This window comes from Varroa destructor, unplaced genomic scaffold (assembly GCF_002443255.2).
Source record: "Varroa destructor unplaced genomic scaffold, Vdes_3.0 BEIS01000002.1, whole genome shotgun sequence".
In the NCBI taxonomy this organism is placed as follows: Eukaryota; Metazoa; Arthropoda; class Arachnida; order Mesostigmata; family Varroidae; genus Varroa; species Varroa destructor.
Window position 1 is genome coordinate 57196085 of NW_019211455.1, and position 16811 is coordinate 57212895.

General features: G+C 39.6%; 1 long non-coding RNA gene across 2 annotated transcripts; it reads right to left on the reverse strand.

Annotated features, from left to right (window-relative positions):
• Window positions 1–902: 902 nt before the first annotated feature.
• Window positions 903–6112, reverse strand: LOC147758039 (uncharacterized). 2 transcript variants are annotated; one of them, XR_015321298.1, is made up of 3 exons: window positions 5368–6112; window positions 4191–4342; window positions 903–1513 (listed from the first exon to the last, which is right to left on the reverse strand). It is a non-coding gene; the product is annotated as an uncharacterized LOC147758039 (long non-coding RNA). The 2 variants fall into 2 exon arrangements; XR_015321297.1 differs by having other exon boundaries at window positions 4721–6112.
• Between the last annotated feature and the right edge of the window lie 10699 nt (window positions 6113–16811).

A 16811-nucleotide genomic window follows, 5' to 3' on the forward strand; every position in this document is an offset into this window, starting at 1 on the left:
GTGTGTGTGTGTGTGTGTGTGTGTGTGTGTGTGTGTGTGTGTGTGTGTGTGTGTGTGTGTGTGTGTGTGTGTGTGTGTGTGTGTGTGTGTGTGTGTGTGTGTGTGTGTGTGTGTGTGTGTGTGTGTGTGTGTGTGTGTGTGTGTGTGTGTGTGTGTGTGTGTGTGTGTGTGTGTGTGTGTGTGTGTGTGTGTGTGCGTGTGTGTGTGTGGGAGATGTACTGAATAATGCGGAAAGACAAACAAGATCGTTCGAGATTTACTCAACATTGTGTTAGTGATGAGCAAGAGTAAAGCGGAGCGATTACGGGTACGATGACATCCATGATTTACTGTCTGCTTTTCTACAGTTGCGGCCATCTTCAAGGGGTCGGTAGCTATAGGTGTGAATATTGCTAACGCATGGTCTACAGAATAAATTCGAATTGTTTCGCGCGCATTGTCAGACTTTCAAGTTTCCCCCAACAAAAAATAGTCGCGAACGGAATAAGTGATGATAAGCAAGATTGCGTCCTAACAAAGTTGCTTGCGGTCGTAGGATTGCCGTTATTTAGTTAATTATCAGTTTCTGATTCCTCGCGCGGTTCCATTCGCCACGTAACGGTGACACCGTGCAACAACCATGCCTATTTATAAAAGCTCTTTTCTTTATTATTTATTAAGCATAGTAAGAAAAAATGTGCAACCGAAATGATAGCTGCAAGAAAGTATGGCCGAGACTACACACACGAAGAAAACTATTACATACAAGATGACAAAATTGTATGTTACGTATTTTTCAAACGTCTAATAAACTGTGAATTATTATGAGCTGTCTTAACAAAAACATGTTGCAACAAATAGCAAGTAAAGGTTAGACATCGAAATAAACAAACCATTATCTCTAATATCGAACCATTTATTGATTTAAGTGGCTTGCTCACAATCTTCGAACTAGGATTTTAGTATATTTTCCGAAATTTCATGCATAGACGACAACTATTCTGTGAAGTAATTTCTACGACATTTTAATCAATCTATTAAATATGATATATTCACTTTTGTTTTTAGACGTCAAAAACCGTGTACGGGCCAACAGCAAAGTGCTCCAATATCACGATGAGTAAATAAAACTATTTAGAACTTTTTACGTCATATGGTTTATACGGATGAGATTGAATTTATAAAATAGATAATTTGATTAAGAAATCAGCTAGATGTTCCAAAAATGCTACCAGAGGGCAACGAGCAGTATGATATCTATCATAATTTCCCTTCCGTCTGAGGCACTTACATATATCGTTCAGGCTCGTGAAAACCCGGTTTCCTGCATATTCTGTGCTGGATCCGATGTACACCTGACGATTTATCTGTTTGACTGATTCGACACGTTCTACGTGATACTCTTCATCGCAAAGAGATCGCTCACAGACCTTTGCGAGTTTTCGCTCCCAGTTTTAAAGATTGGTCTCGGAGGCTTCCGTAGCTGAGAGTTTAAAATCACCACGTAGATCTTTGCACGGCACTGGCGAATCGGCTAGAAGATATGCGGGGCAATTTCGAGTTACTTTTGAGAAAGGTTGATTTAATGTGGTTTTATTATAAATTCTAAGATCTTTCCAAATGAGGCATACTCCGTACGCTGCGATCGGAATTGAGAATGAACGAATTGGCACCGGTTACGTGGGAGAAGAGATTTGAGTGTTCGGTGACGTGCGTAAAAATTTTATTGAGTTAAAACACATGAAATATAGCAGTATAATTTCATTGAAAGGCATTTTGATAAAAATCAGAAGACACCTATTTGATACAATTTAAAGTTTCCACGTAGCTTTTTACAAGATTTCCACGCCGATACTGTAATTCAGTCCTTGCACAATATGTCTGGCCTACACACATATATTTATCTAGATATAGGCCATTTCCCTAGGCCAATGTGCATATATATATATATATATACATACATATTGGCCTAGGGAAATGTTCGCCTCGAAGCCCTGAAACTTAGTTTGCATGACAGAGTAGAATGAGAAACGCTAAATTTCGATGACAGCTTCGCTGACCTGGATTTGAGAAATTCAAAGTAGTATAACTTATAGATCGCTGCGGCTAGTCAATTGCAGCCGAAGCGGGCTTTATAATTGACATAAATTTGATAGCTTTTTGCTGTCCCCTTTGGGGTGCCGCATTCGGGGCGCTTGAACGGGATCTTCTTAAAAGGGTTTTTCGAAAGGCACTCGTTTGCAAAGCGAGCTAAAGGAAACATGAACGTCCGTTTCTCAGCCAGATAATTTTTATTCACCGCATCCAACACCGCACTACTCACAGCATGCGCCATCCACAGAGTTGGGTTGACCATTTTTCAGCTGTCAATGTCCCTCAACAGCGTCGTCAAAGGTAACAAAAGAGGAGTCGTCGATATCTGATTTAAAATCCTACAAGATCGTCAAGATTTCTGTCACGAGATTCTTGACGATAGCTTGACCGCAGATCCGCATTAGACCGAAGTGGACGGTTATATTCCTGACAATAGGTAGCTCGTCTGAAGAAAGGCTTAAGTATCGCCTCCTACTTATCCTTCCGTAAAATCTTCACTGTAAGATGCCACTGACGCCTTTTTATTTTAATGATGCTTTCACGTTTAGAAGGCCAGCTCTACACCCGCTTTTGCCATAATCGATCGGAAGAGAGGATGAGGAACCTTTCGATAGCTTAAGCCAAAAACCGTCAAGGCTTTCTGACAATTTCATCCAAATTTAACAGTCTGTATTCAATCGATAATATTTCTTCATAGTGTATATCTCACGTTGACGCGGTACTCCGTGAACGCAATACCTCATTTTGACGATGTGCTCGTTTCGTAAACGACATGGACTTCGAATACATTAAGCATGCTGCTGACACTTGATGCAAGGATAGTGCTCAAAGATCTCAACAACTGGCAACAATATAATATATTGATCGTATCGAGGCTGAGCACGCTTTTAGTAACACAATTAGTAATTAGTAATTGAATTATTACATTTTATAGACTGCAAATACTAGTTAACACAAATATATTAATCACTAAGTGGAGGTACGACGAACTTCGACCCGCTGACACACTCGTATCATAGCAGATAAAGTAGAAGGATCAGTACGCTGGTCTTGCGTCACTATTAGACTCAGCCGCTTCGAAAACAGTCTATTTCTTTGTGATTATGGAAGGTTTTTATGTTTTCCTCAACATCCTGACACCAATCAGACCGCAAATGCTAGTATCCTGATTTTCTGATTATTGTCATTTACTTGGCACACTTGATAAACTAGGAATGATTAGTTGAGATCCTGTCGATGACGGGTATTACACGATGGGTGCGATTAACTACGGCACGGTACGGGTACGCTACCTAAACGACAGTTTAATTTCCTCAAATCGATCATTGCGTATCGAGTTCTGTGTAATATGTCCTGCCGTACCGTAAGTAGCAACCTGCGCGCAATCTCTAAACCCTCAGAGCGGTTCGAAACAGACTAAACTCGGACATGCCACCACAGAGACGATTATACGAATAGTCGTTAGAGGTTTACTTGTATATGAACACCTATTTTTTTTCCAAGTGTCAACCTGCTTTGGTCTTTTGGATACGTTTGTATCATAGAAATCTTTTTAAATTCGTTTCAAAGAACCGTGTCGGCACTTGGTAACCTTCGTCTTTTCAGATTATCATTATGGTCCGTCACTCTAACAATGTTGAGGTAAATTCTTTAAATTAAAATATACAAGTATAAAAATAATAAATTAATTTTAAATAAAAATCAGTATAAATAAAAGTTTATAAAACATGTTTGGATTTTTATGCGCTCCATGAAGTTTGGTCTATATTACACAATGTTGTTATAACGTTAAACCCATATTAATTGACGCAATTAGTACATAAATTATTTGTTTCAACTACAATCGTTCACGTCAAAGAGGTGCTTCCAAAAGAAAATATGCATTAGGGTATGACGAATCTGAAGCCGCCCAGTTTTTGAAACCTTTACTAAACAAGGAATCTTCTAGTCGATGAGGGGTAAGTCACCAGTAATACACCAACAAACTGCACAGGTCAAAGCATACGCCATAAATCTAAACAAGCTAGTTAAATAATTGAAGACTAGGTAGCTCCTCATGTTTATCTAAATCTTAATAAAATACGCTTAATGCAATGTCTTTTGGTACTTATAGTTACCTGTAAGCAATAGCAGATTCGGCTTAAATCAAGTGTCGAACGAGGCGAGCTTCCCTTCCTAACGATGACTTAAATGTTAGATCGAAAGCTTCGAAATCTTCCGATGAATGATAATAGAAACTTCGGTATGATGGCCACAATCACCATGATAACTACGAAACAAGACATACAGCTGATTACTATTTACTTATATAATGGTCCAGAGAGCAAAATTAAGAAAAATATAATACTCCTTACTGCTTTACCTTGAACGTATTTGTGATGACGTATAACGTTTAGCGTATATTGGAGTAATATACGGCTCAACAACGGTCTTACTAATAGATGAACAATAAGATCCAGTAACGTTAAATCCATAAGGGTTCTTTGCTATCTGCGCATCGCTATGTAGCCTTGTTTTAGCTGTAGACGCTCTAATAAAATATCCCTGCAAGACAGATTTATTGCAGGCTTGTAGCGGGAAATCGTGTCCCAAGCAATACTACGGGCCATTGTTTATTTAGTGTAGACATAAATGCACAGTTTTTTACCTGCTCTGATCCAATGCTTTGTATTTTAAGTTTGTATTACCAGTCATCGATTCTTTGATGACCAGCAGCTTTAAATGGAAAAGCACACTAGTGATCCTGGCAGTCTCTGTGATTCGGAGATAATGGACACGGTGGAGCACATTTTTTGGAGAACAGAAGGAGGTCAGGAAGAAGCTAGACAGTTGTCTCGATAGGGATTAATACATTTCAACAATTCTAGAGTCTAGAGAAGAACGACCATTATGCGCAAATCTGTTGCCAAGATTTTTAAGAAAAAAATCCATTCGCCTTGTGGAGACTAGGATGCAGTGGGGTGAGCGCATGTTTCCTTTCCGGTTCCTTTTCCCTTCCCTCTTTATTTCTCTGTCCTTCTCACGGGACCTGGTGAACTGATGCTTGATCAGTTGTGGTACCTTTGGCCTTGCTTCCTACTGCCCTAAAATAGTGGCCGCGTCTTTACTGTCCCTTCATTCATAAACGAAAAATCTCTAGAGAGGAGTGCTTTTAATGGTAACGAAATCATACCGACGAATGTAGTTACGGCTTCTGGCGACTTGCAAGCCCCATACTGCCTGATTGGATTATACCTTGTATATACTCCACTCGCGGCTTTCAGGGAAGCCGCTGTCGTAGGGCTAAATAATTACCGTATGTTCAGCAGCTGATGAATAGTAATTATTAGCACTCGGATTTTCCTTTAAGAAAGAACGACACACTTTCTTCAGCTGTTTACAATGCCACCGCCAACTATAAGTGAGCCTCGCGACGTCAATGTCAACTTTTATCAGGTTCTAGATTTAAAAATCTAGAACCTGATACGAATGAATAGTATTCAGTTTTGATCCAATTTATCCTTAAAATAATCTCGAACACGAACATTTACGTAATAAGAATTTCAATAGAAACGAAAATAAGATTTAAGAACGCCGATTTGATTACGACGCCAGCTACTGTTTCGGCGTCGATAGATCGTTCGTTTAGAAGCACTACTTTTGTCGACTAATGGATAGAACAACGTCTGCTAATTCCTGTGACAAATTATTTACCGTCATTCTCGCACTTGTTAGCATTGTATTGCTTCCGAACAGGTGCGAAAGGGAATGACGTGCGGCCCTCTGCATCGAGTGGCGCTAATGGAGATTCGTGCTTTCTAACCCTCCTGTAACGTGTTTCCAGTAAATGCAGCGCTGGCCTATGTAAACAAAGGACTATCCGCTTCAAACATAAACCACATATATACTATTGGCCTTAGCATTTGCCGTTAGAAAATTGTCCGATACAATGTGCTTGCTAGGAGTAACTTGTAACTCCGGTAAAATGCATGTGTAAGTAATATGAGTTCATCTAATTACAGGATTTGGTCATAAGAGATGATAGTCGTTTCTCTCAACCTAAACAAGAACATGAGTGGAAAACCAGCAGACACAAATGCATATTGGAACCACTGTTACGTCAGTTAATGCACGCTTCGTTGAGGTCGTTCGGGAAACCTACGTCGCCACCTGTCTACCGGCTGAAACCTACAACACTAATCATTTCGGCACGAACTCCTGACCGTGCCGCCCAGTAAGCTCTGCACTGTGTGTTGAATACGTTTGAAAAAAAAACGCTGTCTTTCAACACCGTATCCAGCTGAAGATAGTCTGATGAACGCATTCCTTCGCGACTAGGTTTCTGAAGTGCAAGGATACCAAATAGAATAGATTGCAGTATGTGCCTAAATACATTAAGATTTTTTTTATATACTTTTAAATAAAAGCAAATTAAAATATTTACTATGCTATTCATTATCTTTTCCGAAATTTGTGTGACTTACGGCTTTAATCGAGCGCCTGTCAACTGCAAACTTGACTATATACGTCTGAGTAAAAGGGTCGATAGGGGGTGATGCTCGGTAAACACTTTACTAAAAATGAGTATTTCACTCGGTGCTGTTCATCGGCAAAGAGGTCGAAACGCAGCAACAAGAGTAGTATTCTACGCAGTCGACATCAGTCTCAATGCCGTTTCTGCTTGCGTTCTTGTAACTGCTATAGCTACTAGTGATTTTTTTTTTTGTAAGTTACCAGGTACAGCATTAGTCTAGCTGGTGATGAAAAGCGTTGATGTTTCAAAATCACGTGTACAACTATCATATTTACGTGACTAAAGTTTGCCCTGTCGCAAACGCATCGATGCGTCGTTCCAGACACGTGTTACATTAAATGTTAGATCCAATAGCAGATCTGGAGCAAGAACTGCTCAACGAAATTAAGGAAGCACTACGCGCGAAACCGCACAAACATTTTCCCGCATCAGTAGTCCATTAGGTACTTCGCCTCGTTCTTTTGGATTATTCAACAACGGTGATCGTCTCTCTTCAGAGTTGCTTACAATAATCAGTCGGTGACAGTCGTTATCTATAGATGCATAATTAAAAAGATAAATTCAGTTTTAAAATAAATTCGAATAGTTATATTTAATTAAAATATATTTAAATGTGAAAGCCATTGAGTTTCCTTTCTCTATAATATGTTTTCTGAAAAAATATCTCAATCAGTAGGTCATTCCCGGTGTTCTCAATTCGTTTGTGCGAGCACGCTATGCGAGAGTATTTTCGTTGCGGCTTTTTGGAAGGAAAAATCTAAACGAGAACCTCCTCTCCGATCAACGGGGTTTCTGCAGTAGCATCAGACATATTTAAGAAAGTCGTTAAATTTGGAGCTGATCAACGAGATAATTATTGCCATTATAGCTGTTATTATAGCACAATGGTAAGCGTAATCGAATTTATCACCCAATACATTTGTCAGGAAAGCTATTACGAGAGATATATAATTTTAAAAATATTTTTTGAACAAAACGCTTTCTCTAAAATTAACGTCCTTCTAAGTACGCGTGCCGTTACTGCGCAAAAAATCGGCCAAATGTCCTAATGCTATTTACGACAGATAAGCAAGCAAATGTAGCATTAATAGCCCTAATCAGGCAATAGTTTTCAAGGGCCCTTAAAAAAAACATTGAAATCTTCTAAAAAAACAACAAAATAGTTACTACAGTAATAGAAAGTGCTCCCTGGAAAACGTCAATCGCCCAATATAGTTTAGACTATTCAGTAACTCGTTGCCAGATTTGTCTGGGTTGTCCGAAAGCACTGAAACAATTACGACAGTTTAAGCTGTTTCTAATTCGTTACTTTATTAAGTTACTAAGTACACATGAATGAAAAAACGTACGTTCAGGCGTCAATTGCACACCCTGTGTTCATATTACTGGCCATTACGTTGCTCTTCAGATGTTACAAAACAGATCTAAGACTTAAAGACGCGTATATTATTATATCGTAGTAATATGCTTTTTCGTCTTTTTTTTTTAATTAGGGAAAATATCATAAAATAAAATTGATGACTTTACACTATAGTGCTTTATGTGGACCCTTTGCTTCAGTCTTAACCAGTCCTATGGACTTTACAGATATTCTACCTAGGAAAATCGGGCCATTCAGCTACGTGGAAGTCTGTTTTTCTCTTTATGGTTCGTCTGAGAGGCTTGTCACATCCTATATGGGCATTTTTTAGAAACTCATATACGCTAGACAAAACTGAATTGGTACGGGCTCCTAAATTTGCAGTTTTATTCTTACATTCACGGATATTTACAGGTCGCCTATGAATACATCAGTTTTAAGGTAGAATTCTTTGCTCACTGTTTTTGGACCGAAGTCATCCCTTGGTAAACGTATTGTGTGTCATAAACGATACACATTACATAACGTATCGGAAAATACACAAGGCTATCACGCCATAAATAATCATATATATATACATATGTCTCGAATACACAATCTGGAAATAGTTACTGGTAACACGGTAGCTCGTACATGTCAGAAGCTTTTAATATTGGGCCTTTTGTTCTCTAGCCTGTTGGTCAATGAACGATGTTCGACAGTGGCTTCTGCGAAAGTACGGTTGCTTGCTTATAGTTCTTCGTCGTTTGTTCTTCGGTAAGGTAATTTCAGTTAAACGTCTTCTGTTGCCGGCTAAAGACTATTTCAGCTATGAATAGACCGTGCATGTAAATATGCTCGCCACCTGGGATTAGCTCCGGTTAGCACAATCATGTCAAATTAACCGAGAGAGTGTACTATACCACAATGGAGCAACTTTAGTGCGATACAAATAGCTTTTTATTTAAATGAATATATTTTACATAAATCAAAGGACAGTGCGTATATAGAGTCTATCTCGTTATACTGTGGCAATCAAAGAGCGCTCGTGTCACTTAGGACTGATTAAAAAAAAGCACTGTTCTTCATCTTATAGGATTCGCACGAGACACATAAACCATTATGATAAGTCTGGCCCATAATTGAAGTTCCTGATTTGAACCTAACAACTGTCGGCAGTCTTATTTAATACGGGACTTACTTTAATACGGGAAATACGGGACATCTGCACAAGGGCCGTTTGCACACACCAAAACAATTAATTCGAGCGTTTCTTTCGTACATTTTTTCTACTTGGCATCCTATATGATGGCTGGCCTTGGCTCCAACTCAGATTATTCAGTTACCTAGCTGGCTGATCTAAATTGGTTAGGCCAGTTTTACTATGTGGCCATATTATTAATTTTGTTGTATTTTTCAAACAGAGAAACACTATGGCGTAAGACAAAGTTGCACCTAATGGCAAAAGAACTGAAAGTCATTTGATTGTTCATTCTTCTAAATACGGTAGAATTTCATACCATATTAACTTTTCTGTGCTATTTTTTCGTCGTCACCTCTCAACGATTTAGCAAGTTAAACTTTATTTAGTTTAAAACTTATCAAATATTTGCCGTTTGTAATATAGCGGCTTCCAAAACTACATAGCGAAATTTTTCTCAATTCGCAGCCTCAGGAGGACCCAGATCGGTTGGGGTGTCATTTCGATGCCCAGTACTTAACAGCAAAAAGACCAAACTTTCTTATCAGGTAAACTGAGCTCGTCTGTTTGAGCTATTGAAATCTAAATAATTTTAACGACTTTGATATTACCATCTAGAAACAGTAGTTATTGTAGTCTATGACTCCTGCTTCCTATTATATAGATGATTCAACATGTTCGGCGCAGCTCGTTGAAAACACTGCTCTGCTTTTCGTTTTTGGGTCGTCCGTCGACCTAGACTGCTTACAGTACAATAGAGCGACTGTTGATAAATAGAAGTATCGTTGTAGTTTATCTATCAGTTTGCCTTGATATTTATGAAAATAGCAAGCGTCAATTGTGTCTGCAAAACGTTTTTGTATTCGGTCAACCAGTTCATGGGTTAACCCAGAAATGAGTCCCGAGCCACTATCAATAACATTGCCTTTACCTGCCTCTTAGGATTCGTAGCTGTGGCTGTTTTTAACTAATCCTGCTCGATACTTTCACTCAGGCAAGGTATCCGAAACAATTAATTTTACGCAGCTCAACTAATTTCTTATTGTTTATATATGTTTAGTTGAAACTATGCAAGCGAATAATCTCTTGATATATATATATATATATGTATATATATTAGGGTAACCTAGCGTGGAGGATTTTTTAGTTTAGGCAAAACGTACTGCGGAAGCTGACCAGCCAGGTATCGACAGCATTTGTCAAAAAAAAATCCTTAAGACAACCGTTGACCGTTGAAAAATACGTCACCTGAACCACTAGTGATAATTACTACGTGCTAGTAATGTGGCGATACGCTGAGGCAAGACCATCCAGTTTTCAGCGTTTGATTTTAAAGCTGCTACCACATTTCCCCGAGGTTGTTTCTGACACGCTTGGGTTAATTAAACCTATTGGAACGCCCGAATTCGCGTCCAGCTCCATTGCCTCGAGCACTTTGTCGCGGCGATCGCTGGAAGCAAGCGAACTTATATAACGATATTGATTCAGCGTAAACTTCGATAGTGGAGAAGCGAACTGAGCAGCCTATCGTTTGTGCTTTTTATCCATACTTCCAATCGTCCCACATAGAATGCTCTAACGCGCATCAAGCTTATAACAAACTATTGTTACATAGGCCACTGTAAGATCATCTAAACGTATAATTAAACATTGCTGTCTTCAGAGTTACGAGAAGACATATTCTTATTTACTAAGTTTAGAGAAGATAGCAACTTAGATCGATTCGCAAAGTAACAGCCCGGTGGCTTTGGGGTACAATAGCGAAGCTGACACCTTACTTCGACCCCGCGTACCGTAATATATGTAAGTTGATACGGCGATGCGCGCGGAGATCATTCCAACAAGTGATATATAAGTTATAAATGTATTCACAAATGATCCAAGAGCTTTACTTCAAAGGCCTTCCTCTAATGTTGCTTCTGACATCGACAAAGGCTTATCAAAAAATGTACCAGAGCTAGCAGGAATCAAGGCTATAATTAGCAAAATGAAATACATATATGTTAGGCTCGAATTAGATGATAGTCTCCAGGCACAGATAGTAACGTGTGCATTTATCAAGCCACACAGGCATAGCCTATTTCGCTCGGTCATTCAATACGAAATTGTTTACTCATACGATGATAATCTTTCGTATGAAATGAATGAGGTATACGTATTGGTTAATACGTATACCTCATTTCATGACAGTGTTCGCGTTGCAGCCAAAAGGGCTAGGTAAATCGACCATTCTCCACTCATAGTTTTTCCAGCCTACGTGAAAGATCAGACCACTACAGGTGCCAGAAATTGTACACGAAGCGACTATCTGCTCCTTCAGCAAGCTATCGATTAGCGTTCCTTCGAGCACTCATCAAGTCATTTGCTTGGCTACATGGAGGGCTAGCAGGTCACACTTTGCTCCTGTGGAGTCTGAGCCGAGACGGGCCAGGAACGCTGATCAATACGGTTCTCTTTGAGCTTGCGATCATTACGATGACTCAGCAGAAAGATCTCTATCGGATCGGCTAGAAAGATAACATAAGCTTGTAGCAAACACCTGAGACAACCTTTGCCTTATTATGGCCCCGTTCAGGTGGCCCAGCGATGCGTCAGCTGGTGCGGTAACAAACGAACGGCGAAATCGCACCCAGGGGACGCCTAATTCTTAGAGGCCCTCTCGAAGAGATAACACAACTTCTTCACTGCTAACTTCAGTTAGTCGTTAGCTGGTCTACTCGAAAAAATAAAGCTTTGCTAATGATGCCGAACCCAATCGGCGTCTAATAACATTCAAGGCCTAAGCAGAACTTTGGCCCTGAGTAAGAGGCCAATTGATAGTTTTACGAACCGAATAAGGAACGTTTTCCGCTTTCTGCAAAAGTGAAGTAACCACTGTTTGAACTTTGAAGCTACTAAAGCTACAATTTAAAATCAGCTTGGGTGACATGATTGATTTAATTACGAGGCAGCCATTATCCGAGTGCAGCACTCATACGTCTTGCTTGCGTTACATATAATAACAAGGTGGTCTGTACATCTACTTTTGCTACAAGTGCTCACAAACGATTGTCCAACATATCTTCGCTCCTTTCGATGTATTACGACGAGGCCATTGATTCGTAAAATGCAAAGCTTCAAATCGTTTGCCACAAAATCATAGCTACGTTGATACCTAACGTATTTTTTATCAGTCAACCTATACTAAGTTGATTCGTTCGATGGTTTAAGTTCGATTTAAATGGCTCACTTAAATAAATCATAACCAAGTTTCTGCTGTCGGTACGTGAAGACCTGTTACCGCGGTACAAGAAGAATTAATCATCGAGTTATGCAAGGTTTTGTATTGGTTTTCAATCGATTAACCTGCTTGCAAGCGTGTCGATAGCCGATTTCATCCGTCGGTGGAAAGCCGCCTCAATCTACAGTCGTCTAGCATTCTAGAGTCGAAACGAAAACAGCTTTTCCTTCAGTAATATATATATATATATACACCCTTAAAAAAATATAAAGCCATTTAGCCATAATGATTTTTGAGCAAATGAATTCAACTATTACGAATCGAAAATGCGACCTGTTTAGTCAGCAGAAAAGATGACGATCCCACTGCTATTTTTGTTGGCAAATTACCGTTATGCTACCTGCTATATAAGGTGATCTAGGTCCGAAACCGGACATAGATATGTTCCGTTTACTGAAGTACCAAACGTAATTATCTAATCATTCATTTAAATTATTATAATGGAAGACCGAGTCAGGATTCATCTGAAGAGTGCCTTCATAGTGAATATTTCTATCGATATGCCATATTTACGCAAAGGTTCGCAAATGATGCGAACCGCTGCTTCTCAGCACAGGAAAAGTTGCAGTAGGTACATAGTAGCTACATGAGCGGATTAAGAAAACATTCTGTTATTTCGTTTCAACACATATTTTGTAACCGTGCAAATATAACCTTCCATCAAAACCGTAGTGGCGCATTAAATTGTATATATTAACATATTAATCGGGCTCTTACTTACATTTGTAGCCTTGGAACAATCTTTTCAAGCTTTTCGTTTCGACCGAACATTGGGGGGTACTCGCCCGCCAAACGGAGAATATCTCTCTGATAATACGTCAGTGACGAACCTACTATGCTGATAGGACCTTTCTAAATGACAACTCGTCACAGTTTATATCGGTTGACCTTTTACCCTAATTAAAACTATTACGCAGTACAACTTTAAGTAACTTGCACAGAATGTCACGTTACACAGTAGCGAACGTATTAAGCATTACGAAGAAAGAATGTAAATGAAATAGCTTTTGAAACAATCATAAGTAATACATGGTTCGTATAGCTTTTGATGATGCTTCTTATGATGATATCAAAAATTGGCCTAAAATTCACAGTTAGGGCACCACTGCCGGTTCATCTGCAAATACCTTTCCACGGCATTGAAGCGCTCAAAAGCCATCATGCAGTAAAGCTTAATTCGGTTTTGTCCGGACGAGCTGTATATCGGTTAGACAAATTTAAGCCTTACTATTTGTCCTGCGAAATGAGTGCCATAAGGGCGCACACTTACGTAATCGAATGTGTATCTTTTGACCAGATGTCCTGTTTCACTGATATAAAAAACAATTTATTATATAAGTAACTAATACATTGTTTACGCTATTGTTATTGTCAAGTATCTTGCTGCTATCAAGTTAACGTTGCCGCCCGGCCTGATGGGTAAGGCACGCATAAAGCATGCGTGCCTCACACATTCTTTGCATAAATACGAACAACAATGCAGTGTCACAACTATACCGGCACGTTCATGCGAGTACGTGTGTGTTTATTTAAAAGCGTATATATGGCACAGCGCATACTTATTTTGCAGCCGGCAAAGACATGTTGCTTCTTTGATGGATGCGCGTGAATGTTCCGATTCAAAAACAGGATCAGCCTGATCCTGAGATCGTTGGTCCAACCAGGCAGCTGTGCTGTCTTCGAGTAAGCAACATCTACAAAGCAGAGAAACAGCAGCTAAAAAGAAGAGGAACGTGCACTTATTGTCGGCGCTTGGCCAACGCGCTGGCCTCCACTCGTCACAGGATAGCGTCGTCGGTGAGCACCGAAGTATGGATCATGGACCGCCGGGAGGCCCATTCGAAATCAATGGTGCGGCATAAAACGCTAGTCGCAATAATGACGAGTTCGAGGTCACGTTCAACCGCTGTGTGCTGTGAAGCTACAGTGACACGCTTGTTTCCTAAAGGTGGAGTTCGAACGGCAAATTCAGCCAACAGTCCCACATGGCGGCGCCTAGAGATCGCCGCTTTTTTATGGATGGGCACTGGTAAAGGTCCTTGTATGACATGGAAGCAACAGACTTGACTTCGAGATTGACTGGATTTTTATTCGAACCTCATTTTGCCTTGACGATAGTAGCAGGGCATTCATATTTGAAGAGAGCATTTCTGATAGCCGTGTATAATGGTTGCGCCCCTTATTGGCAAACTGCATACGGATGTGAACCTAAGTTTCACGAAAAAAAAACCTTACAATCCATTCTCATAGGGCATGATTTCCTTCTAATCGAATGACGTATTTAGGTCTCGTTGATGCTTTGTGATAATTTATCTACATATAGGTTGCATAATTACACAAGATAAAAGGAAGTAAAGTGCGCGAAGACTTATTATTGAACAAATAAAAAATTATTAAGTTAACACATTTTTTAAGTCCAATGCCATCTAATTACGGCTATTTAGGAGTGATTTTTTCATTTCTATAACCACTTCTATGAGAGGCTTAAGCATCTACATCGAGGATAAGAAATGGGTCATATTGATAAAAATACTAGCAGCAAAAGCTTCGATTTACAGATTTTGGTTTTTACTTTTATATTTGTTGGCTTTTTGTCACTTTGCCGCTGAAGGTTGATATCGTTTTTACTGGCTGAGATACCAGAGCATAGCTATTCTTACGGCTTCTTAGCGTTCAGTAGCCCTAACATATGAATCTACAATACGATAATACTCTATTATTATCTATCAATCTGTAGAGAACTTTCATTTGTCAACAATGTCACCTTGTCGGAAGTCATCACTTTCTATAAACCTGTCATCAATTCAATTATTACTGAAAAACTGTTTGCTTTTTTTTTGTTCTGCATCGTGTTTCGACTGATTACATCAAGCTGCCTATTTATTTTTGTGGATTCGAGTTTTCCAGCGTTTGTCACCTTTGAGTAGAAAAACAGCTTTACTGTACCCGTCATAGCGACCCTAGCATGGTCTTCTGGTATCGCTCACTATCTGTTTCTTCAGATCCGGGCAAAATATTAACTCGCTAATAAATATAACTGATTCGAAACGCGCATACGCATGTATATACTTTTCTATGCATACGAGAATCTGTCTTCGTATAAATAAAAGGTCAAATTCTAAGGACCTTTAACTCTTAGTTCCCCCAATCTAATTGCTTCTTTCTTTTTGGGACGTAAGCTGGGTTTAGTTAGTTGCAGAGTTGATGGGCTTAATTCGAACTGAGACACAAGGATTGCGATGCCTTCTTTAGAAGCTGTTCTTTACTTCCTCATTATCTACCACCGACGTCATCTCCCCGTTTATGTCAATTCTTTTCGTTCTGATTCGATGTGGTCGAATGAAGGACTGACACAGAGATTGGTATCGCACTTACCTGGTGGGTGTCCCAAAATCTCACCGCAGGGGCGTCATTCTGCCATACAATACACAGCTCGCCGTTCGATCCAATAAGGATGACGCGAAATTCATATTTCTTAGAGAGAGGCAAAGGAATGACAAACGGCAAAGAGGGGTTGTTGAGCCCGGTGGGCAGACATCGTTCTACCATTCATTCGGTTTTTTTTCAGCACATTGCTCATTGACGCCTTTCTCAATTTTCCTTGAAACCGACCTCCTTTTATACCCGCCTGGTTGAGTCAATCTGCTTGAACAAGAACCTCGACACCACATCGGACGACGGCGGCGTCATAGCCACCAACTAGGATCTAAATTTATGAATCAAGAATACTTCCGTGTCTACGTGCGATTCTGAGTCGCGTTTCGATGAGTGCCGCAATGCTGTGTATTTTGCTATGTCTTCGTTTCGTTTCCAGCTTGCTTCGCGGTCTACTTTGGCGTTAACGCCGCAAAAGACAAGGCGTTAATATGGCCATTGTGAAATTGCGCCCTGCTGTCAAGCGTTAGATACTCGCAAGATAAGAACACTAATAAAAGCGGATCTATTGTCATTGTTGTGAGAGTATTGTACTCGGATAGTGCAATTCGTAGTAGGAAGGAAGCAAATAATAATAATATATACTTTTTTAGGCTAAAATCCAGTATCTTTCTAATAGACTTGAAAGTGTACCGATACTTTAAGTATATAGGACAGCATATGGAATCTGACAGGCTAAACCAACCGCTGTGAAGCAGGTCATAACTTAAAGTTATGCTTTAATTTATGACCTTCATTGCGTGTGGAATATGCCCATCAGATTTGAGATTGGATCTATTGAATTAGACCTTATAGAAGACGGAAAGTGTTCCAAGGGACGCTCGAAACATTGAATATCGTGACCCAAAAAAAAGAATATTTTGGGACGCCGCATAATTCCGTGAACCTATCGTACGTTTATTTGTATACTAGTTTGTCATATTTCATTAATTCCAGTCATCATAGAGGTTGAACATTGTGTTGAGGCATT